At 27.7% G+C, this 27,279-nt stretch overlaps 1 protein-coding gene across 4 annotated transcripts in view; it reads left to right on the top strand.

Annotated features, from left to right (window-relative positions):
- LOC122499775 (dihydropyrimidine dehydrogenase [NADP(+)]) overlaps positions 1-27,279 on the top strand; it is a 258,962-nt gene that overhangs the window by 190,173 nt on the left and 41,510 nt on the right. The window lies entirely within an intron of this gene.

Genomic DNA, 27,279 nt, shown 5'->3' with positions numbered 1-27,279 from the left:
ACTTTTATAATTGAAACACAAAAGGTAACGTCTGGGTAACGGCGCCAGTAACGTCGGCTCTGGTTTCTCTCTTTCTCTAATGGCAATATAAATAAGAATGTCTTTTTTTACCTAATTTGAATATCTACTCGTTTCATATTAAGGATTTTACTAATTGCTTTTTATACACAGCCAAAAATAATTTTTTTTGACACTTTGAAACTCTAATTTTCCATTTTTGTAGAGAAAGTGTAAAAATGTTAATTTTTGTAAGAGAAATGGCTGTTACAAAAATGCGATTTGTTTCTAAGTGCGAAGATTAATAATTAAAATTTTTAAGAGTTAATTTAAAAAAAGATACACACTTCAAATTTTTAATACAATTGAATTTTCGGAAAGTTTTTTTTGAAAATTTGAAAAAATAAGATTTTTTAATTCTGTTATTTCAAGATAATTTAATTTTTATAAACAAATAATTGAAAATTTTTAATGTAATTGAAATTTCTTTACATTCTATTACAAATAATTTACTTCCTTTAAAGAATTTTATTTAAATTTTTCGAAAATAATCAAGGGAAGTTAGTCACCGTATAATTATAATTTTATTTTTAATAATTTATTCGCAATACATTCAATTATTTCCATAAATAGTAAAACTTCGACAAAACTAAATTACTTTCAGGAATTTTAATAAAATTAATTGTAAAAGTTCAATTATTTCTATAAATAACAAGAATTCATTTATATTAACCACAAAAATTCAATTACTTAAAAACAATTTTGACAAAATTCTACACAAATATTCAATTATTTTCTAAAAGAATAAAAATTTCGTAGGAATTAAATTATTAAAAATAGGGTTTATCTAGATTTTTTTTAAATCAATAATTTAAACCTTTTTTATAAAATTCTCGCAATTGAGACCAGGCTATTAAGTGTTGCAAGTAGGAGACAATATTTTCTTGGATCTTTACTATTTTCAATTTTTCATAATCAGTGTCCAACATATTTATATGAACTTTTTGATTTTAAATATCAAAAAGAAACATCGAGTATTAGGCTTCGAGAACGTAATCGGGTTTTAAACATTCCTTCTCATTGTACTTGTATAATGCAAAGATTATTTATTATCAGAGGTGCGAGATTATGGAACAAGCTACCAATTGAAATTAGAGACTCGTCGACTCATTTTGTATTTAAGAAACTTTTCTTCAATTTTCTTTTTAATTGCGAGAATCAATTATTTAATATAACATATTGGTAAATTAGATATTATTTCATTTAATGGATTGCTTTATTTGTGTATCATAGGTATTTTTGTTATTAATAGTTTTAGTAACTAGATTTTACATAAATGATTAATCATTCTGGAATTATTCGTTCTCAATTACAATAGTAGTAACACTTAACTCTCTTCTTAATTAAATTGATGTTAGTATCATACGCTTAATTTGATTATTTGTTAGTTTATAATATACTACTTACTGTCAATGTACGTTGTAAATTAAATTTTATACTTGCCAATGTATATTTAGTAGTAGTATATAACACCTTTTTTACTATAAATATAATGGTATCAATTAAATTGTTTCTTTGTGAGCTATTTAGCTCTAGAAACTTTCATAAATAAATAAATAAAATAAATAAATAATTCAATTACTTTCATAAATAATAAAACTCATTGCAGAAATAAAATTATGTTTAATACAATTTTAATCAAATTCGTCGAAAAATGCAATTATTTTTAAAAACTTGATTAAAATTTGTCGAAAGAATTCAATTATTTCAATTATTTTCATAAATAGCAAAAGTTTTCAGATTTACTAATAGTACATTATGCAACAAAGGAGGTACGTCCGAGTTTATGTACTTTGCTTTATACAACAAAGGCGTATTATGGTTACTCTATGCTACCTGTACCGGTGCATGTTAAGTTCTCCCATACAACCCAGCTGGTCAATAAATAAAGTATTGACCTGGGACCGGTCAATAATATACCCTTTATCTCCCTAGGGCTATAATGGTTACTTTATTGGACTGCTGTGTTATAAGGGGGAACTTAGTACGCGCCTGTACAGGTAGATAAAGTGACCATAATACGCCTGAGTTGTATAAATTCTTTTAAATATTATTTTTGAAAAATATTCTTCACAAGAATTCAATTTTCATAAATTTCCATAAAATTGGAAAAAAAGAATTCAATTATTTTCAAAAGTAATAAAATTCTACGCAGAAATTCAATTATGTTTAAAAATTTTTTGCAATTCTCCTCGAAATTTCAATTGTCTTTATAAGTAATTAAATTGTTCTCTACAATTCAATTATTTTCAAAAATTTAAATGAAATTGAATTAATCAAATTATCAATTATAATTATGAACAGACAAGATTTTTTTTGAAAAAATTCTTTGTTTAATTCAATTATTTTTTAAATTTTTAATTAAAATTATTAAAAAAAATTATTGGCAAAAAATTTAAAGAAACTCGTCAAAACAATTTAACTATCCATAAAAAATCTAATACAAATTTTTGAAACCATTTGTAGATTCATTTATGTTAGAAATCAATTAAATTTAAATTTGATGAGAAAATAAAACCGGGAAAAATTATGATAAAAATTATGACAATTATTATTATGTCGTTTTTCATTAACGATTTTAGATTTTAACACTGTTGTTAAATGTGTTACGATCCTAATTATTATAATTTCCCTAATGTTTCCCGATTTTATTTTAAAATTAATTAAAATAGGGACGGGGTAGTAAATAACAAGAAATTACTTTAGTTGAACAAATATATGTGTATTTTATGAAATAAGATAAAATTGATGAAAATAAGAGATGGACATAGGCTTTCTAATGTGAGTCTTAGAGTGGTTGATTGTTACCCTTGGGTGATGCTAGTCGCTCAGGTATAATGGTACTAGTCCGTTAATGGTTGACTAAGTGGATGCAGTATTGTGTCTCGAGAAACAAGAACACTCTTTTCAAATGGCAAATTTGACTTCCAGATTGACTTTCCAAAATGCACTTTTGAAATATACGTAGAGTAAAGGACAACTACTGAAACTGGGTTTAGAGCACTGTGTCGTGAAGAACAACTTGTTATAGATAAAATTTTAAGACTGACTTGTGCATAGCACCACTTCTCAATTTGAGACTTATAATATTGACGACTACATTTTCTTTTTCTTAGACTGATTTCTTAGACTGAACTGCTGTTGATGGTCTGGCTCTTCTTATACCCAAATTTCCCTGTGTATTTGAAGAAACTGTACGTTTTGCCATGTATTTGAAGAATCGTTCGCTTTGCCATACATTTGGAGAATCGTTCACTTTGCCATGCATTTGGAGAATCGTTCGCTTTTCCATGCATTTGGAGAAACCCTTTGTTGCAGGAACACTTGTGGTGACTCACCATTAGATCGCACGTGTCCATTGCTCATTACTCATATGTTATTTTATAATTTTGTTATTTCCATTAATTGTTTATAATTTGTTGTATTATTTGTTGATTATAATTGTTTACAATTAAAGTCAGTATTAATTCCTAGTTATTATAACTCTATTATTACTGTTAATATTTATTATTACAATGTTTATGTTTATTATTGTTTATTGTTATTTGTTAAAAGTTGTTGTTTAAAATTGTTATAACTATCTGTTTATTATAATTTGTTATTATTTCTAATGTTTATTCTTACAATTTATTGTGGTTTATTATTGTTATTTGTTATAATTTATTGTCGTTTATTATTTGTTATATTTATTTATTATAATAATATGTTAAATAATTATGATTACTATTATTACTATTATTATTAATTATTATAATTGTTATTATTAATTATTGTAATTATTATTATTAATTATTATTAATTATTATAATTATTATTTATTATTATTTTACATATTATTATTAACATTATTGAAAATAGGTAACGGTGACGTAACAAATGGAAATGTGAAAACTAAAAATCTAAATTTGACTATTTGTTCAGAAAAGTAGCTTTTAGTAGCATTAGGCTCAAAAAAGTAGCCAAAAAGTAGCCTCGTATCAAAAAAGTGGCAAATAGTAGCTTTTAGTAGAAGAGTGCGAAGTCTGCATATGCAAACTTCTTGAGGAATATGTTTAAATCCTTCGACAAAAGATGGTTTTAATTCATGAAATTTGGAAAAACCAATTGGAATTTCAGAATAGGGTCAGAATTCGTGAAATTTTCAGAGAAAATAAAAAGTATTTTTTTTAAATCGAAATGTTAAAAAAACATTTCCATTTGGCCTTAAGAATGTGTCTACCAAAAAACATAAAAAAAATTATTTTTTATAAAAGTTATTGCAAAATAAATTCTTTTGCAACTTTTTAAACAAAATTTAATTTCTCCTTAATGATTGAACGGATTTAAATGAACCAAGCTGGAATATAAAGGTGAGAAAATATACAATTTTGTTTAGAATTAGAAAATTTTTAAAAAGTTTATTTTTTAATAATTAATTAATAAATTTTTTATAAACAATTAATTTTTGTTAATGTTCTGCGCCTTTTAAAATTTTGAAAAAAATATTAACATACACTTAAAACTATAAGAAATAAAAATCCGTTGAGAAAATTGTGGAGCGACAATTATTTTAAAAGTTATAATGAAAATTATATTGAACGGAGATGCGATTTTGATGATTTTCAGAATTAAAACATTATTTTTAACTACGAAATAAACAAAACACTGTCAAGTTAACATTTTTGCTTCCTCATAGAGGAAGGATTGTATTAGCAAAATTTTCGATTGTGATTTCTTCACATATTTATAAATTTTTTTTAATTATACCTAATCTTTTAGTACTTTATGTACGAATGGGCACAGCCCGTATAAATGTTCTAAATAAATAAAAAAAGATTTCGATGTATTTTGACCTCCGAAGTCCAAAAAACGGATTTTAAAAATTTGTCCCGATGTGTGTGTGTGTGTGTACTAACATTACATTTGCCTCAATATCTCAGAACGAGAAAGAGCAAAGGCCTCAATTTTTTTTAAATTGTATGTCTCCCCGGGGCACAGTGGGGCAAAATGTAGTAAGAGGCGTCAAAATTCTGTAACCACGTCAATTTTGAATGAAAATGAATGCACTTTGGTGGCATGAAGCTTCAAGTATCACAGAATTTGAAACCCTTGCCGCATTTCCAAAATTCAAAATGGCGTCTGTGCTGTAAGTGCCTAAATTTGGTTATTTTCGTATTTCTTAAAAGTTATGAACATTTAAACTGAAACAACTTGCACAAATAAATTCTACAAATGTTGCTAACGGTATATTTTGGGACTGAGGCCTACACTCGTTAAGAATCTGCATTGCAACTTTCAAAATGGCCGATCCAATATGGACGATCAAACGACAAAAATCCTTATAAATGCATAATAAAAGAAATTATTTTCATGAAAGTCTATACTCCAAGGTTATTTTCGCCGCTGATTACGAATCTGAGGTTAGATTTTCAAAATTCAAAATGGCCGATCCAATATGGCGGTCGAAATTATAAAAAATTAGGCAAATCATTCTGATACTCAGTATTTCAACAGATTGCGAGTCGCTTATTACGAATCGGAGGTCAAATTTTCAAAATTCAAAATGGCCGACCCAATATGTCTCGAAATTATGAAAAATTAGGAAAATGATTCTAATATTCAATATTCCAACAGTTTTCGAGTCGCTGATAATGAATCTGAGGTCGGATTTTCAAAATCATGGCTTCACCATAAAACAAAAGAAGTGAAAAAAAAGAATGTCTAGATAGCTATTTTTTATTTGTATGAAACTTCAAGTATTCAGACAGTCTTTTTTCTTAAACTAGAGTGGACTTCGTTGATGCTGTTTACTTTTTTAATTTTCATTTTCCATTTTGTCATTTATGCTATTTCTTAATTACAACCTATCTTCAATTATTTTTTGTTAATATTTATTACTTTGTTCCTTTTAATCATATTAAGTTCGGAATTATCTTATTTTCAAAGTGAAGCTTCTTAATGTTTACTGCTTACTTTTTATTGTTTGTATTTTGATTTTTAAATTAAAAACAAAAAATATCGGAAGATATTCTGATGAAAAAATTAGAATATAAATTCTTCTGTATACAATTCTAAGAATTGTGAATCAATAATATTTGTTATTCATGCATCAAATGAAAATGATGTACTCAAACAACGTAACAAAGATCCGCTCGACAACCTCCATTAGTGCAGAAACTGATTCTTAGAAATAAATATCAATACTCAACAAATCCTTCCTTCATGTTCTATAGGACATTTTGAACTTTGAAAATCCGACCTCAGATTCGTGATCAGCGACTCGAAAACTGTTAGAATATTAAGTATCAGAATCATTTGTCTAATTTTTTATAATTTCGACAGACATATTGGGTCGGCCATTTTAAATTTTAAAAATCTGACCTCAGATTCGTAATCAGTGACTCGAAAACTGTTGGAATACTGAGTAAATCAGAATGATTTGCCTAATTTTTCATAATTTCGACCGCCATATTGGATCGGCTATTTTGAATTTTGAAAATCTGACCTCAGATTCGTAATCAGCGACTCGAAAACTGTTGGAATACTGAGTATCAGAATAATTTGACTAATTTTTCATTATTTCAACCGCCATATTGGATCGGCCATTTTGAATATCTGACCTCAGTTTCGTAATCAGCGACGAAAATAACCTTGGAGTATAGACTTTCATGAAAATAATTCCTTTTAATATGCATTTATAAGGATTTTTGTCGTTTGATCGTCCATATTGGATCGGCCATTTTGAATTTTGAAAGTTGCGATGCAGATTCTTAACGAGTATAGGCCTCAGTCCCAAAATATACCTTTAGCAACATTTCTAGAATTTATTTGTGCAAGTTGTTTCAGTTTCAATGTTTATAACTTTTAAAAAATACAAAAATAACCAAATTTAGGCACTTACAGCACAGACGCTATTTTGAATTTTGGAAATGCGGGAAAGGTTTCAAATTCTGTAATACTTGAAGCTTCATGCAACCAAAATGCATTCATTTTCATTAAAAATTGACGTGGTTACAGAATTTTGACGCATCTCACTACATTTTGCCCCACTGTGCGGGGGATATAAAATGAGAGTATTTTCAGCCAGATTCATAAAGTTTAACTATTTTTTTGCATTTTTCATTTTGTAAAAAAACGTTTTTTTGCCATAACTTGAAAAAAATGTTAGGACACCTATAAATGTTTTTCTTTAGTTTTGTGGAATTTTTTCAGACACATCTTTTGAGCCTTCATTAAATATTTTTAGTCCATATTAGCCAGAGATATTAAAGTTTTAAAAATTGTAATGATCGTGATTTTTAATTGCCAAAAGAATAGCTCGCCGGATGGAGTCCGGGTACTTAGTTTAGTTAAATTTAGCAAATTAGTCTTTAAATCTTTATCAAAACAGTATTTAAGTTAAGGACCGTTATATACTATGATTTAGAGTGAGGTGTAGTCATTAATAAGGCATTAATTAAACCTTCGAAAGAAAGTATATTTTAGTAACAAATAAAAGAATAACAAAATATCATAAACAAAATAAATTTAGATTAACAAAGTATATCGTAGAAATACTAGTAAAATATCGTTCGTTAGTTTAACAACCGAGAATAGTGACTCATTTTAGATTACCGTTTCTCTATTGAACGTTTCACTTTTACATATTTACCGAGTTTTACATTACGTTACGTTACTTAATTTTACTAACGAGTTACGCTTTACTAGATTTAATTCTTCCCAAAGCTAGTCATGAATTTACTTTCCGAGTTTCATATTGAACGAATTACGTAGGTTGTGCACTCTAGTGGGGACGATTCCACAATATTTCAACTAGGGATAAATCGCGTCAATGAAGAGCCAGTACGCTCGCTGACCCTCTTATACAATAGGAAAATATACCGAAATAATTAAATCTCTGTTCAAGCTTCATCTTCCCCCAAGATGTACCTTGGGTTGAAGAATCTACCTAGTGCATCAACTCTGTGGAGGTCGAGTTGTACCTCTTTACCACAGGGTTGGTTCACAATGGCGAGAAAGGAGCGACGGAGTATCAAGGGGTGTTACTACTGCACAGTTGTACCTGAGTCTCGAGTACAGCTCCCTCTAGGAAGTGGTGCAAACTAGCAGCCCCAGTTGTACCTGAGATACCGCCTGCTCGCTCCAGGTAGAGAGAAAGAATTAGTGCAAGCTAGCAGCCCCAGTTGTACCTGAGATACCACCTGCTTGCACCAGGTAGAAAGGAAGGACAGAAAAGAAAAGGAGAGAGTTGTCGTCGATCTTCCTCGGAGCAAGCCCCGAGTCAGTTCGACGGCGAACTGAGGAAATTGTCCGTGCGAGCAAAGTATATAGAAGTCTAGTCGCTATCCAGGTAAGTCTCGCGGTGGGGAGCGTGACGTTGCCGCGACGCGCGGTATGTGCGCGGTTGCTACTCTCTTCGCGACTAGCAGGCTGAACGTGCTGTAGTATATTTCTCACGTTAGATTTTAAATGCTATCGTTACAAAATCTAAATTTTTCAAAAATAACACTTTTCTGAAAATTTTGTTAAAAAATGTAAAAGTAACTTTAAAAGTATCGTTACCAACTTGTAGAGCATTAAAAACGCTCCGATTGACCGATTTTTGAATCTGATTCGGTCAAACATTATTAAATTATTGGTATTTGAAAAATCAAAAATTGTGGAAAATATAATTTTTTCAACATTCTTGTTCATTAACTTATGTGTAATTATTAAACTATTATAACCATCTTATAGAATATATAAAAACATATTTTTTAGACCAAGATTTAATGATTTTTAACTCTTATAAAAATTAATTCTTATATTTTAATTATTATTATTTCTATAAGGAAGCAAAGTGTTTGTGTTTCTGAAATAAACATTAAAATTATAAAAATGTACAACTTGGCAGCGGTTTTATTCAATTATACAGTGCCGCTCAATATCTTTTGCCCACCCTACAGCGATTAAACACCTTACAAAAAGTTTTGTATTTTGTTTATTATTAAAGTTAAAAAGCTCAAAAAGGTCTGTTTTTAAAGCTCCTTTCCTGAGCGTTGACACTATATAAAACAGAAATTAAAAAAATTAATTTGTTAATGTTTAAAAAATGTTATTGCAACATAAAATTTTTTAAATTTTGTTGGTTTTTTAAAAGCGATACCGTTTTTTAGGAAATCGACGCATGTGAATCATACTTATATCATTTTAAACCTAGTTTTATCACCTTCAAAACGCATTTTTTAAAAATTTTTTACAATAATTTTTAAGAATAATATGATTATTTGTTTAAAAAATTAGCCATTTTTTTCAATTGTTAATAACTCAAAAACAGTTTATTTAAAAAAAAAATTTTAAGAACATAAATTGTTCATTTCTACATGTAGGTAGAATTAGAAAAAAAATATACAAAATTTTTTAACTTATTTTTTGAAAAATTTTTTTTGCATTTTTTATATTTTTAAGTTTTAATTGTAGAAATTCGCAACTTTTACTCACTACAACAGAGAAATAAATTTATTATCATATTTATGTAATTATTTTCTACTAAGCAATTGTTTAAATAAGTTTAAATCAGTTTACAAACAAACTTAATTATATTATAAAAAGTTATTTAAATGATTACTGAGTTAAAATTATTGAATATAATTAAATAAATACGATAATAAGTTGACTTGTTTGTTGTAGTGAGTAAAATTTGCGAATTTCTCAATTAAAACCTGAAAATACAAAAAATGCAAAAAAAAATTTTTTTTTAAACATGTTAAAAAAAATTTTGTATATTTTTTTTCTGATTCTACATGTGAAAATGAACAATTTATGTTCTTAACCTTTTTTTAGACAAACCGTTTTTGAGTTATTAGCAATTGAAAAAATGGCTAATTTTTAAACAAATAATCATATTATTCTTAAAAATGATCGTAAAAAATTTTTTAAAGATGCGTTTTAAAAGTGATAAAACTAGGTTTAAAATGATATAAGTGTGATTCACATGCGATGATTTCCTAAAAAACGGTTTCGCTTTAAAAAACCAAAAAAAATTGAATAATTTTATGTTGCAATAACATTTATTCAACATTAACAAATTAATTTTTCAAATTTCTGTTTTATATAGTGTCAAAGCTTAGGAAAAGAGCTTTAAAAAGAGACCTTTTTGAGCTTTTTAATTTAAATAATAAACAAAATACAAAACTTTTTGTAAAGTATTTAAGCGCTGTAGGGTGGGCAAAAGTTATTAAGCGGCACTGTATAACCATAAAAATTGATAAAAATTATCAAAAACTAAGTTCAGCGTTGATGCACTACACCGCGCTAATATAATTTTCATTATAACTTTTAAAATAATTGTCGCTCCACAATTTTCTCAACGGATTTTGATTTCTTATAGTTTTATGTGTATGTTAATATTTTTTTCAAATTTTTAAAATGCGCAGAACATTAAAAAAATTAATTGTTTATAAAAAATTTATTAAATAATTATTAAAAAATAAACTTTTTAAAAATTTTCTAATTCTAAACGAAAGTATATTTTATCCCCTTTATATTCCCGCTTGGTTCATTTAAATCGGTTCATTCATTTAGGAGAAATTAAATTTTGTTTAAAAAGTTGCAAAAAAATTAATTTTGCAATAACTTTTATAAAAAATAATTTTTTAAAATGTTTTTTGGTGGACACATTTTTAACTCGTTGACTGTCGCTGACGCATATATGCGCAACTTAAAAAAGGTGATTAAAAACTTCTTAAATGTTCCTGACACCGGTTCTCGGGAGTTTTCGAGGTAGCTGATTACGAATATGACATTCGTTTTCCAAAATTCAAAATGGCGGATCTAATATGGCGGACAACAAAATAAAAAAATTGGACAAGTGCGAGTTGTACTCGCACTTCAATGGCGGGTTCCGTACACAAATATTAAAACAATACTTGCAACATTTATCGGTAATTAGTAGAATTAAAATAAACAATTAAAAAAATATATTAAAATCATTTGATAAAAAGAAATAACTAAAAAAAATTAAAGTATTGTATTGTGATATAATTGATTATTTCACCAAACGGAATGATCAATTAATTGCAATCTCCCTGCCAAATGGAGATTTGGTGCAATCACCTTCGGAACTATGCTCAATTGACAATAAAAAAATTGAAAACTACAGCTAATGTTGGGCGCCAGGTTCACCGATGAACCAACGACAGCAACACCAACAACAATATAGGCAAATCCCAAAACTCGCGAGACATCGAACAGAAGCGAGGCAAAAAAAATGTTCAATCGCAAAATAGGCTAAATAACAGTTAATCATTAATCGTTGAGCATAATTTACCGGAAAATTAACTTGACGCAATAAACAGTTCGGTCAAAAGGGAGAGCATTGGGTTAGGGTAAAGTCTAATCACTTATAATCTAAAATCTGAGAACACGAATCTGTCTACTTTAACTAATTAAAGAAAAATGGCTTTCGGAAATTGGTGACGAAACATTAAGGTGTGCGAAACGCAAAAGGGAAAATTCACGGGCAGAGCACATGGCGCTTGAGATATGCTACACTTCGTCAAAAAAAAGCACACAATATAAAAACTTCAATTCGGAAATGAACGCCTTAACTTTAGAGCGAAATAAATATAGTTAGGGGCCGTCCATAAACCACGTTGACAATTTTTCACCAATTTTTGACCCCCCCCGCCCCCCGTTGTGGACAGTCGTGGACATTTGTCAAACCCCCTCCCCCCTATACAATTGTCCACGTAGATATTGCAAATTAAAAAAATAAGTTTTTTTTACTCCTGTATGTTAAAAAATAAAAAAGATTATTTTTGAACATATTTCAAAGCAAGTAAAGTAAGGGAAATGTCAGGCAAAAATTTTGTCGGGGAAATTAAGAAAATTGTGACTTTTTTCGACTCATTTAAAATAGGGTAAAAGTGGGTATTATCGCGGGTGTGGGTATTATCGCGGTATTTTATATTTTAATGAATATTTCAAATAATATAAAAAATTTTTGACACTAAAAAATCACTCCTTGAACCTGACAACTAAGACATTATAATATGCATCATATTTTTGATTATTTTTCTATTAATCAATTTATTAAAAATGTTTTAAAATTTGTTGTCTGAAAATAGTTCAAAATGGCTCACCTTGGTTTGAGATTCAACTCTACAGTGGTGTCAAAAATTATTGTTTTTATGTTCTATAAAACTCTAAGAGATGATTCTTTTTTTATATTTTGGTAAATTTATTGTTATTCTTCATAAAAAAAATTTGTTTAGTTAAAAAAAATTGATTTTTATTAAATATTTACAGTCACGATAATGGAGACATCTTTTTTTAACATGTGGGTATTTTCGCGGCTCCTATCATAACCCTTGAAAGTAAGGTTAGCAGTGTGTCTCTAAAGTTTAAAACGTTGAAATTATAGCCGATATTATTTTTGCTTGTTTTAATTTATATTTTAATAAAAGTACTTTGTATGTATATAGAAAAAAATTAATTTTCAACTAAATAAATGTTGAATTAACATTGTTTTTCCACTTTGCACAGTAACTGTTAAACACATTTAGACACAATAAAAATTTCGTTTATTTGAACGTTCAGAATTTTAGTATATCTTATAACAGTTACAAAATACAAGCAAGAAAATAAAGAGTAATGGAAAAGATAAAAAAATTAAAGTAAGTGAGATCTGTATATTTAAGGAAAAAAATTTTAATAGCTATAAAAAAGGAGCAAAAGTGTCAAATGAGAATTGACTATACGTTAGAAATATTTGATAATAATTGCTTTAGAATATTTTATCAGAGTATTATTTTATATTCTGAGACTAATTAAGTTATTATAATAAAACCAAGTATCTTTCTTCTTGTGATACTAGTTTACTATTGAATTCGTCCATTTATTATAATGCTTAAAATTTTCTTTAATTCAAGTTCTTGCGATATTTATATTTATATTTTTAAAAACTATATTATTATTCCTTTTAATTTTTTACATTTACTACATTTTAATTAAGTAACTATTACAAAAATCCAAAAAGCAATAAATAAATTATCCGCGATAGTTACCACGCGATAATACACTCATCCGCGATATTTGACACGCGAAAATACCCTCAAGCCATTACAAGTCCCGCGAAATTACAAGCAAAGGAGTCTTCTATTTAATCATTTATTTAACGATTAAAACTATTTTCTATAACATTGGCAATTTTTTTTTAAAGAAAAGAAAGCTTAAATATTCATTTAAAAAAAAACAAAGCCATATACATTTATTTATAATTTTTAAACCACTTGGATGTATGACGTATACAAAATTCCTCGATAATACCCACATTTACCCTAATTGCGACAAAATACCACAATTTTTAGTAAAAAAAAAGTACAAGTTATTTTGATTTTTATAATGTGAAAAATAACTATAATCAGGGTGGCCGCTGGACCGGGAAAACCGGGAAATGATAATGAATTTTGAACTTGACCGGGATTTTGGATTTTTTTTTAAAAACACACATTATTTTGTGAGAAAAAATAAAAATATTTATTTCAAGAATTAGGTATTAACTATATTTCATTAAAAAAGATTAAACGATCTTCTATAAAATCTATTTATATTTTGTCAGAGAATTTTATAAAAAGTACTATAAAAATATTCAATTTCTAGAATTTATAAGAAAATTATGAATTTTGCTGTCCAACGTAACAGATTTAGAAAAAGAAAATATTGAATTTAATTTTAAATTCTTTTTATTTCTAACAATAATTAAACAAAATATAATTTTAATTAAACTTGTCAAAAAAATTTCAATGAGAAAAAATTTCACATCCTATAGAATAGTGAAAAATAAATCAATTTAAAAATTTTTTTGCAATAATATTATAACAAAACAAATAAGAATTATTAAACATTTGAACTAATTAGAACAAAAGTGATATGAAATTTATAAAAATTAATTTTAGAATAATAAATAATGTATATAAAAATAAATAAAATTTCTTTTTTTAGAAAAGAAATTTTAAAAAAATCGTATTTTGCATTAATATCAATTAGTTTTTTTTGCAATTATTGATAAGCAAACTTTTCTATATTTTAGAATGTTAAATTAATAATTATTATAGATTGAATTTTAAAAAATTTCAAATTTAAGTTTTAGAAAAGTTGAATTTTAAAAGATTTTAATTAAAAATTCTGAATAAGTCAGTTTTTAAAAATATTTATATTCACATTTTTTTCAAATTAGTTGTGTTTTTAAATATGTACCTAATATTTAATTGAAAAATTTTTAAATTATTCAAAATTTCATGAAATTGTCTTGTAAACAAGTGGATTTTAGAAATATTTTAGTTATTTCTAGAATATAATTGAATTGAAATTTTGAAAATAATTGTTAATAAGTTACAGTAGCAATTCTTAAAAATTATTCAAATTTAAAGGATTTAAAATTTGAATTTTTTTAAAATTTGAATACCTACTATATGGAAAAATAATGGATAATAATTAAATATTTATTTCAAAAAATCTATTTAAATTCAAAATTATTTTTAGAGTAAACTAAAATATTTTTAGGTTTTAGGAAAAAGTCAAAGTTTTGTCTAAAAATCAGGAAATTCTTTCAATCCTTCATGGAATAATTTATTTTCAGAGTTATTATTTATGACCGGGAAAAATAATTTATGACCGGAAAATGACCGTGAATTTTTTTTTACAAAAAAATGGCCACCCTGTATAAACAAATCTTTTTGAATAGTTGAAATTTTGTAAAATTTAATTGAAAATAATTAATTTATTTTAAGTCTTTCGTTACAATTTTTTAGAATAAAAAATCTTTAAAGGTAAATTTGAAAATGAAAATTAATGAAAATTAGCTTCTAATTTTTTAAAATTCAATATTCTCAATTACATATTTTCAAAAATTGAAATATATACAAAAAAATAACATTTTAAAATTATTTTTAACATTTTAGAGGAAACAATCATGTTAAAAAATTTTAATTAAAATTTATCAATCAAATTCAAAAATAATTTTAAAATATAACAGAATTTTAGAAGAACTTTCGGAAAATTATTTAAATTAATTGATTCAAAGACGAAGGTTTAGTTGCCCAGTAAAAAAAAGTATTGGAAGAGAGCGAATAGTATTGGCGGTGAGTTTCTGCCAATATGTTTTCGCGTGAAAACCGTATTGGCAGAAACTCACCGACAATACTATTCGCTCTCTTCCAATACTTTTTTTTTACTGGGTGGAAATTGTAGAAAATAATTGAATTCAGGAAGGGTTATAATTGTCATTTTAAAAAATAATTAAAATCATAAATGTTACTCATTTTCCGTAAACATTCATATTTTCCTGTAAAAAGAATTTTGTCAAGAAAATTAATTTTAATATCAGTAAATTGTCAGGGAAATTGATTAACTGAAACTTATGATCATTCTGATTAAGCTTAAGATATCTTTTTTGGAAATATCTTTGATTATATGTCCACGTTGACATTTGCTTTAACACCCCCCCTCCCCTTCGTGGACAAACGTGGACTTTTGATTCACCCCCCCGCCCCCCCCAAATGTGTCCACGTGGTTTATGGACGGCCCCTTAACAAAATATTTTTAGAAAATTAGAACCGCGAGTAACATAAAATCGAAAAATGAAACAAGGCATCATTTCGAACAGTGACAAGAACTCATAATCTCCACAGTTTATTTTGAAATTAGCGAACTAAAATTTAATAGAGGAGATTATGCATTCTCGCGGATAATAATATTGCCGACTCACCAGTTATTGAAAGAAAACTACTTGGAGACGCCAACAGGAATCGTCGAGGGTCGTCTTCCTTTCGACACTTTTCCTTGAAGTAGAAGTCGGGAACAATGATAGTCGTGTCACTTCAGGATTCGCAACGCAAGTGTCGAACACGTTTTTCGGAAATTTGCCGGTAGCGTCGGGAAGGAGAGCTAACCTAAGCTTGACGGTGCTCGCGCGCGCAGGTAGTTAGCGAGAGCGCCGCGGCGGCAAATCTTTTCAAATTCAAAATCGGTGAATTTTCAATAATCGAATATTAATAATTCAAAATCGTGAAACAATTAATCTAGTTAATTAAAATTAATTTCAAAGCAATTAGTAATCAGTCTGCGCAAAAGAAAATCTTTAATAGTAAAATACTATTTTATCGAAGTTATGTGAATTCAGCTAAACGAAGATAACTTTGATACTTTAAATTAAATCGACTCTATTCTGAAGATAATGAAAGTAAAGTAAACAAAAAAAACATAAAGTCAAGCGATTTACAAATGTGGGAACTGGAACTCTTCTTTAACGTCGGAACTGTAGTTTCTCCTTGGGTATCTTCTTCCAAATTGGTTGGCGGCAAAAGCGACATCACCTTATAAATTTCGAGGCGTTCGACGGCAAAATATGTCGATTAATATAAAATCGACAACTCAATTGGAATCCAATTGGAATTCCTGCGGCAACTTGTGATGACAACCAAAAGGGTGACGTCTGGCAACCATGTGTGTGTGTGTGTGTGCGTGACATGCAACAGAATAGCGTGATTGGTTCCAGAAACCAAAAATATTGCGGCATCCAAACAGCCAGAAAATAGACTTGGTGTCAGCGACAGCCAAATAAGTAAAATTGGACGACAGCAGGTCTCCAATATTTAAAAACAAACAAGCCAGGTCAGCAGGCTATGAAACAAATAGCGTGTAGCGTCATCAGCCGAGAGTGTGAGTGGAATGGCATCTTCAGCCCAAAATTAAGCATCGAACAGCAAAGTGTAGAGAATGATTTATCCCAGAGACATCCCAATTTGAAAAACAGTTCCTCCTCAGCTCGAAGTAACATAGAATCCAAGGATCGCTCGTCGCAACATAAAAAAATAAAAGCAGTAAACAAAACGCAAAATAGATCCTATAATTTTACAAGATCGAATTGTGGAGCTGAGACTTGCGTAACGAAGCGTTCGAAAGGAAGGTTATTTTATTTATTTCTATATTTTTCTATATCGGATGTGACGTGCCAAATTATTCACGTCACATTATATATCTAATATTGTAAACAATAATAAGCAGAGGAACAAAATTTTCAAAATTATAGTTCCTCTGCTTATTATTGTTTACAATATTAGATATACAATACTTTAATTTTTTTTAGTTATTTCTTTTTATCAAATGATTTTAATATATTTTTTTAATTGTTTATTTTAATTCTACTAATTACCGATAAATGTTGCAAGTATTGTTTTAATATTTGTGTACGGAACCCGCCATGGCAGTGCGAGTACAACTCGCACTTGTCCAATTTTTTTTATTTTTAGTTAAGAAATTAAAGTCAGAAAACAATCTCTCATTTATTCTCTTAAAATTTCACTCTTCCTTAAAATATTTAATGCCACGTGTTTAAACTAAAAAAAATTTAAAAAAATTTTTTTTTTTAAATTAAAAAAAAAAATTTTTTTAAAAGTTTCTTAAATAAATTTTTTTTTGTCAGACTGTAATAATACACCAGGATACCAATTTTCAGCTCATTAGGTCAAATAATGTAAAAGTTAGGGATTTTTTTTTTAATTTTTCCTTGACAACGCTATGGCCATCATAACATATCAAGTTCTCTATATTTTTCCTGTAATATTCGAGTTTATACACCAGCATGCAAAATTTCAGCTGTCCATGTCGAATAGTTTAGAAGTTAAGGGGGGGGGTGGTCACTTTTTATGCATTTTTGGCCAAAAATCTTGTTATTTCCTTGACAACGCTATGCCCATCCCGTCCAATCACATTCGTTATATTTTTCCTGTAATCTACAAGTGAAAATACATCGACGCCTCCCGTTCATAAAATGCTTATTGAAAAGACAAAACAAGACGATGCTTATTGAGAATTGCGTGCAATATCATTCCTATCAAAATTTCTGTGCAAGACAATGCCTATTCAAAATCCGTGTAAGACAAAGCTTACTGAAGCTAGCGGACAATATGATGCTTATTCAAATTTTAATTCAAGATTATTCTTCTTAACCAAAATTTTCTGAAAAATTATGCTTACTGAATATAATTTCTACTTGAACATTGCTTGGAATCATATAAATAATATATACAATATTTTCTGTTCAAAATTGTAAGATTATAACTACAAATAAAGTTTTATTAATAATTAAATAATAGTGATAGAAAAAACGTAAAACTTGAACACTTATATAATTTGTTTTTTAACCTCTTCAGGAACAGATTTTTCATACTATATAAAGCAGATTCTTTATTTAGTATTATCAGTTGTTACCTTCTATTATATTGATAATTATAAATCTGAAATCAAAATTAAAAAAAGTTTTATTGAAAGACCGATATGTCAAAAAAATATTACAAAACTTATTGAGTTTTATTGAGGTTATCTACTAGTTATAAAATGTAAATTCTTATTTTTATTTACTGAAAATACAACTAAAAATTCATAATAAATAATCCATATCGAATTACACTTATTAGAGCAAATAAATTTTTGAATTACTGACTTATAATTTGAAGTTCTGATTTTAAAGTAAAATAACTTTTTTATTATGTACATAAAATAATAAATCTAGAATAAAAATTGAAAAAAATGCAAAAAAAATCATTTTCCAAACTTATACTTTGATTTATAATTTATATTTTTTGTATTTTTAATTAATTTAATTTTTCTAATTTATATTCTTGTGAACTAATAATAATATAGCAATAATAATTTTAAACAATTTTTAATGTAACATTTTTTAATCAACTAGTTTTTGTTTAAGCATTTTTGTGAAAACAATTTTTAAAAATTACTTTTACAAGTTCATTTATAACAAATATATACAATTTATTTCTTTAGAAGATGTGAATATAGAAAATGATAAATTTCATAATATTAGCAGTATTTGCGAGATATTTAAGTATTCTTTACGATAAACGAATTCTCTAAGTAGAAAATACGTTTTTTCGAATGTCACATTTTTTCAGTTGTTAATTCTTTTTTCGCTTGATAGTTTTTATTGAAAATTAATTAATTTTTTTATTATTCAATTAATTTTTGCCAAAACACGGAGGCAGAATTAAAATCAAGTTCGTGTGCAATAATTTTTAACTTTGAATATAATAGACAATTCAAACTCGATAACGTAACTGCACGAAAATAGTAAAACAAATAATAAGAAAAATTATTCTCAATCCATTTTATTCTTCTTCGTCTCCATTTTCATCGTCACTCGAATGTTGAATTGTTTCTTTTTCTTGAAACGATTTGTAATAGTCATGGTACTTAGGTGGTATAGTGTTTTTTTTACATAAAAATTTGAAGTCGTTGAGCTTAGCTTTGGGAATTCCTTGGTAATTCGAATAAGCTCTTCTGGGAATATACTTCTTTACATTCACGTTGACTTTTTCAATTCTTGTTACGAGTGTTTCAAATTCTCTGTCAAATGCGATTTTATACTGAAATTGGTTGTTCTTTTCTCTTGAAACTGACACTTCCTTGATTTTTGAAATCGGCACTTTAATTGTTTGTTTTCTATTATTTTTTATTAAACTTTTCGACCAATTCATTTGTGCTGACAAGTTTTTGAAATCATAAATCATGTCAAAAGTAACATTTACGACTTGATAATGCGGCTGTGATAATTTTGCTGTTCTGATTACGTCGCACCATTCTTCAAGAGTAAAAATTTTTTGACCTTTTGAATGTCTCTCAATTCTTGCATGGACCGAATCCCCTTCGTTCTGGGTATGGCCTACTTCCAAAAACGAATGTTTGATATTAATATCAAATTTAGCTGAGGCATAGACGAACATCGAGAAAACGTTTTTATTCCTATTCTGACCTGCACAGTTATCCGACCACATAAAAAAATCAGAAATCCCCTCAGAAGATTTTTTTCCAATGTAGTGAAACAAACAGCTAGCAACTTCATTCGATCCTTTTTTAGCATCGTTTTCGCTCCAAACGTAGCATACAGCTTCATGGCGACCAATATCATAAATTGTAAAGTTATAAACTGATAATTTCCTTCTGTAATATAACGTGCTGACATCAGTCCTTGGAGTGGTTAATACCTTTTCAAAATCAAAGCAGACCTGACAAGCATTTTTATTATTCTTCGCTATAATTTTCTCCGCTTCTTTCGTTTCTCTAGATATCTCTTTATTTTTTATATGTTCGTTATATTTCAGAACTAATTTCTTTTTCTGTTCATCCGATGCACTTTTGAATTCTTCGCAAAGGTCACATTGATCTTTTTTCGGTTTAAAAAAACCAATAATAAATTTAGTATTAAATGTGTCGCAATAGTGATGTTTCGTAGCAATCGGTTTGTTCTCCATCTTCGCCCATTCAGTGTACAAATTAAACATTTTACCCAAACTCAAACTTTCCTCTAAGTACTCGCGGCTTGTGTTTTTTCTCGAATAATGAGACTCTACTCTCGGAAACGAATTTATATGTTCAATAACACTCGCAGTTTTATCTTCAGAAATTGCCCTTGGTCTTGATTTCGATGTACCTCTTTTATCGATTAAAGTTGAATCATTGTTTCTGAGTTTCGCAAGAGCTGTACTAACAGTTTGTTTACTAATGTTGAGAGTATTCAAAAACATTGTCTGACAAACTTTAATTTTTTGATTTTTGTCATAGATAGTATAAATTTTACGATAAATTCTTTGATCATTATCCGAATTTTCCTGGTCACAACTTTCTGAGACATGTCGCAAAATAAAATCGCATTTTCTAGCCTGCTCTAAAATGCTCCAATAATCATCGTAAAAAGTTTTTCTTGCCAATTCAGAAATCTTGTTCTCACACTGAAACCTGCAGCCTGGACCGCATGTCCTCTGCATTGAGCGAGCTTCAACAGTCTTTTTTGAATAAGATGATACGTATTCCTGTCCCATATTGACTGCTCTTTTTAAAACATTTCTTTTCCAATTCTGAGGATCAGATAATCTTTTTCTTGTGAGTAATTTTTCTGAATCTTCATGTTTTCTCTTTTGTCCTTTATCTGAAGATAGCAATTCATTTAAATTATTGTTGATTTCTGAATTGTTTCCTTCTTCATCTTCAGAAAAATGAGGAAATAGTATTTCTTCATCAGAAGATGAAAAGACTTCTTCATCAACCGCAAAAGAATCATGATCCAAATTGTGTTCCGAATTTATATCGTCGAAAGGAAATTCATGATTTGTGTGATCAAGGCTTTCACGTACTCTTTTGGACTCTGTCACCAGGTTGCCTTTATCCACATTGGGAAGTTCAGGCATCTTCTTCAAAATGTCTGCATTGAAAATTGTTAAAATTAAATATTTTCACATTTTTTTAAAATTTATATAATTAATTTACATTTATAAATATGATTTAAGGTGTTAAATTTTTTATCTTTATATAATAACATTAACTATTTGAAAAAATTACATAGGTTTTTATAGTGGTTCCTTTCTCAGGTCATAATTTATTCATTACTATAAATATAACCAAATAAATACTTGAAATTATTAATAATTATCAAAACAATGATTACATTTTCTATCAAATAATAAAATTAGGTTATATAAGCAATAAATTCTTTTATTTTAATATTTTCCTTTTTAAGTTGTAAATTTTTATTTAAAATTCATACCAGTTGATGTAGATGCCCCAGATTCCATTTTGAATCAAATTATTCTTCTATTTATTAATTGCATTTGAATTTGTTCAGCGATTCTAGATTAAATATTAATTGTAAAAATATACCCTTTTTCATAATTTATAAAAAACAGACGAGTAATCAAATGAGTTATAATAATACTTTATCTTGTATTTAATTAATTAGTAATCCTTTAAAAAATAAAAAAAATATTAGACTAGATTAACAACAAAATTTATAAAATCATAATTATAACCAAAATCTTTTGCAGCATGCATTTATATTATAATACGTACCAATTCAAATGAAATTATAGGAAAATACATGGAAAAGACACTGTTTACAATAATTCGTAGTCTTAAAATATTTGTAGGAAAATCAGAAAAGATGTCAAAATATATTTTTATGTCTGTAAATTGTCAAAGTCATACATTTGGGGTTAAGACGATAAATGACAAAAAACATCAACATTCTATTTGCAGGCTAAAGCAGAATAAGTTCGACAACTTGTTCTGCTTTGGTCTTTAGAAAGAATATAAATTTCAATATCTATTTAAATTTTTTATGTATATTTAAGAAAAAATTTGAAATAATGATTAGTTTAAAAAATAATTAATGGTATTTAATGTAAGGCAGATTAATTCCCTTAAAGAATGACACTAGTGAAAAAAATTTAATATCTGATCTATGTAACAAATATTTATTTTAACATTTTTAATGCAGATATTTGTCGAGAAATGATCAAATTTTCTTGATATGGATTTCAGAATCACCGTGACCTTAAAAAGAACAAAAATTAAATTAATACATAATAAGTTAGTCAATAAGTATTTTACATACATTTTGCTTGCATTTTTTTAAAAATTAATTACAAAAAACACTTTAAACTTAACCTTAATTTTGCACTGAGAAAATTGAGAAATATTTACCTTGTCATATCCACCAGCAGCCTTTTAATAGAAATTATTGATGGATTGATTTATTTAAAAATATTGTATAGAAAAAGAATAATTTTTCAGAAAATTTTGGTTAAGAAGAATAATCTTGAATTAAAATTTGAATAAGCATCATATTATCCGCTAGCTTCAGTAAGCTTTGTCTTACACGGATTTTGAATAGGCATTGTCTTGCACGGAAATTTTGATAGGAATGATATTGCACGCAATTCTCAATAAGCATCGTCTTGTTTTGTCTTTTCAATAAGCATTTTATGAACGGGAGGCGTCGACATATCTGGACCAAATTTGAGCTCTTTAGGTCAAATAGTTTAGCTGCTAGGGGGGGGACACGATTTGGCTACGGACACAAGAGTCTCACCAATAGGGTTCCGCCGATACACCGTAGGTGTGCGGAACCCTAAAAATTGATCAGATTGACTTGAAACGTAGTACTGGAGGGTTTTTGGGGTCGCTGATTACGAATCTGACATCAGTTTTTCGAAATTCAAAATGGCGGATCCAAGATAGCGAAATTTTTTTCAAAATTCGTCGAATTTGCTTGAAACTTGTTACTCGGGGGTTTTAAGGCTCGCTGATTACGAATCTAACATTAGTTTTCCAATATTCAAAATGGCGGATCCAATATGGCGAAAAAGAAATAAAAAATTGATCAGATTGGCTTGAAACTAAAAACTTGGGGGTTTTTAGGGTCGCTGATTACGAATCTGTCATTATTTTTTCAGGGTATTTATCAAATTTTGATTTCACAAAAAATTATCATACTGATGTCAGATTAACCAGTTTCAAACAAATTCAATAAATTTAAAAAAAATGTCCGCCATATTGAACCAGATATTTTGAATTTTGAAAAACTGATTTCAGATTTGTAATCAGCTACCTCAAAAACCCCCAATTATTCAGTTTCAAGCCAATCTGATCAATTTTTTATTTCTTTTCCGCCATATTGGATCCGCCATTTTGAATATTGGAAAACTAATGTTAGATTCGTAATCAGCGAGCCTTAAAACCCCCGAGTAACAAGTTTCAAGCAAATTCGACGAATTTTGAAAAAAATTTCGCTATCTTGGATCCGCCATTTTGAATTTCGAAAAATTGATGTCAGATTCGTAATCAGCGACCTCAGAAACCTTAAGGTATTAAGTTTCATAAAAATCCATTAAAAATTTTTTCAACACACTTTTGTCCCAAACAGTGGAAATCTCGTTAACAGCCAAGGGGTTAAGGTACTACTACACTTTAGAATTAAAAAAAAAATTTTTATTGTATTTTTTTAACTCCTCATGACTTCAGAAAACACCTCCTAAAGTATTTATAACCAAGTGAAAAAATAAAAGTAAGTTTTTCAAAAAATATTCAATTAATGTAAAAACCCTGCCAGATTTGGATTTACTATATATGTCCACTTTTAAAGTGGACAAATGGTAGACATATAGTAGTCATACGGTAAAAGAGAAAATAAACTATTTAGAAGGTGTTTGATAGCAAAAGGAAGTGTTAAATATGTAAAATGGATGTTTAGAGAATAGATTTTAGCAAATATTGCAATAAATAAATCTCTAAATAATTAATAATTACTTGAAATTCCTGACAGCCCAGTAAACGAAAACTAATTGAAATGAATTAAAAAGAATTCACAAAGAGCTTTCGTGAATCCCGCTTTGTGACAAATACGAATTGGAGCCATGATGCAATTTTCCTGAATTCGTGAAACTGTATTGAACTTCCGAACCTTCTATCCGTACCAATTCACTGGACAAGTTTTGAGCCTTTAATTTTTTTCAATTCGTTAGCACGAATTCAATGCATTCCTTGGCCATTTCTTTCGAATGCGAATTCGTTTGGACAAATTGGTACATATTGAATTAAATTCAATTGAATATACAAAGAGCTTGAGTGAATCCCGCTTTGTGACAAATACGAATTGGAGCCTACCAAAAATGTTAATTCGTTTCAATTCATTTGAATTAGTTTTTTTTTACTGGGAGATTCGATAAACATAAATGTATAGGTGGTTAGACTTTAAATAGTAGAAAAAAGTTCATCAAAAAAACTAAAAATGTTAGAAAAAGCTCTTATAATTAATAAATTAACTATTGTACAGTCGATTTATTCATTATTTAAGTTGAATTAAATCGTATATTGTTCAATTATTAATGATAAATATGCGAACTGTGAGACATATCAATGTATTGGCAACATGCGTGATACTTGTAGCAGACTACGATTCACTACGATCATATTCTGAACGGCGGAACGAAAGTAACTGATTTGGATAAATGCGCGAAGTTTCAAAATGATGTGTAAATATAGTAAACATTGAAAAAAATTGCTTTCTTTGATTTAAGAGATATGACTAATAAAACATATCTTTTACCTTTAGAAAACGATTTTTAACAACAATGCGATCAAAAATTAGAAATTTAGCAAAACTTTTTTGATTATTAAAATAAATATATTTATTTAATATATTTAATATATTTAATTTAATAAACTCCTCCTATTTTCAAAGTGCAATTTTGTATTTGTTGGTTGAGTTAAAGAAAATGGAGAAAGTAATTAATATTTGAAAAATAACACATATATTACCAACCCCCAAAGAAAAAATGGATGATTTAGACCAATAAAAATAATAAACAAACTCCTCCCATTTTCAAAATCAATTTTTCTATTTGTTGGTTAAGTGAAACAAGATGGAGAAAAAATTAATATTTAAAAAATAAATCATATAATTCCAACCCCCAAAAATAAAAATGGGTGATTTACACCAATTAAAATAAAATTTAAACTCCTCCTTCTTAAAGAAAAATATTTTTTATTTGTGGCTTCAATAGAACAAAATGGAGAAATTATTAATATTTAAAAATATAAAATTTAGTCCCAACCCCCAAAAGATAAAATGGATGTTTAAGACCAATTAAATTAAAATTTAAACTCCTCCCTTTTAATAAAAACTATTTTTCATTCGTAGGTTCAAAAGAACGAAATGGAGAAAATATTAAACTTTAAAAAATATAAGTCTCAACCCCTCACGAAAAAAACTGCTATTAGCCAATAAAAAAATCAAACTCCTCCTAAATTTTTATTTCGTTCTTTTAAACCCACGAATGAAAAATAGTTTTTATTAAAAGGGAGGAGTTTAAATTTTAATTTAATTGGTCTTAAACATACATATTTTATCTTTTGGGGGTTAAGACTAAATTTTATATTTTTTAAAGTTTAATATTTTCTTTATTTTGTTCTATTTAACCAACAAATAGAAAAAAGGTTTCTTTAAGAAGGAGGAGTTTAAATTTTATTTTAATTTGTCTAGAACATCCATTTTTTCTTTTGGGGGTTGGAATAGTATGTTTTAAATTTGAATATTTAATTTTTTCTCCATTTTGTTTAGCTCAACCAACAAATAAAAAAAAAGCTTTGATTAAGAAGGAGGAGTTTAAATTTTATTTTACTTGGTCTAGAACATCCATTTTTTCTTTTGGGGGTTGGAATTATATGTTTTATTTCTTAAATAATAAATTTTTCTTCATTTTGTTTAACCGAACCAATGAATAAAAATGTAGGAGGAGTTTGATTTTTTTATTGGCTAATACCAGTTTTTTCATGAGGGGTTGAGACTTATATTTTTTAAAGTTTGATATTTTCTCCATTTTGTTCTATTAAACACACGAATAGAAAATAGCTTTTATTAAGAGGGAGGAGATTAAATTTTAATTTAATTGGTCTTAAACATCCATTTTATCTTTTGGGGGTTGGGACTAAATTTTATCTTTTTTAAATATTATTATTTTCTCCATTTCGTTCTATTGAAGCCACAAATAAGAAATATTTTTCTTTAAGAAGGAGGAGTTTTAATTTTATTTTAATTGGTCTAGAACATCCATTTTTTCTTTTGGGGGTTGGAATTATAAATTTAAATATAATTTTTTCTCCATTTTGTTTAACTCAACCAACAGATAGAAAAATTGATTTTGAAAATAGGAGGAGTTTGTTTATTATTTTTATTGGTCTAAATCATTCATTTTTTCTTTTCTTTCTATAACACATATAGTAATATGTGTTATTTTTCAAACATTTATCACATTCTCCATTTTCTTTAACTTAACCAACAAATTAAAAATTGCACTTTGAAAATAGGAGGTGTTTATTTTTATTGGCCAGAAGTCTTTGTTTTCTTAAGGAGTTAAGAATAAATGTAACTTTTTAAAAATTAAATATTTACTCCCTTTCTGTGCTATTGAACCAAAGAATAAAAAAAATTGCTTTCTTAAAGTAGGAGGAGTTATTTTTTGTATTCTACTAAATATAATAATAATTAATTTTCAATCAAAATTAATTGTTCACACTGAGAAAACTGGAGTATTGGACTAAACATTTGGAGGGACAAATCGTTCATATTTGAGAGTTAGCTATTGGATAACAATCTAAATGTTCAAATACACGATTGACAGATATTCGTGCCATTTCTCTTGGAGGTAAAATGAGTTTATAACAGAGGGACAAATTAACCATCTTGAGAAATCCCTTCCTTATCCGGCGCGAAATGAATGAATATGGCAACCTAACCCCTAAATTAAATACATAAAATGTCAGAAAAATAATTTCGCGCGCATCAGATCGTACACATTTTCTGCGCAACTTTTAACCCTCAGATATAATGGGAGAGAATATACAAGTAGATTTCCA

The sequence above is a fragment of the Leptopilina heterotoma genome, unplaced genomic scaffold (assembly GCF_015476425.1).
Source record: "Leptopilina heterotoma isolate Lh14 unplaced genomic scaffold, ASM1547642v1 Lhet_176, whole genome shotgun sequence".
Lineage (NCBI taxonomy): Eukaryota > Metazoa > Arthropoda > Insecta > Hymenoptera > Figitidae > Leptopilina > Leptopilina heterotoma.
Note: the sequence above shows the minus strand (reverse complement) of the source record. Positions and strands in the feature narration are given on the sequence as shown.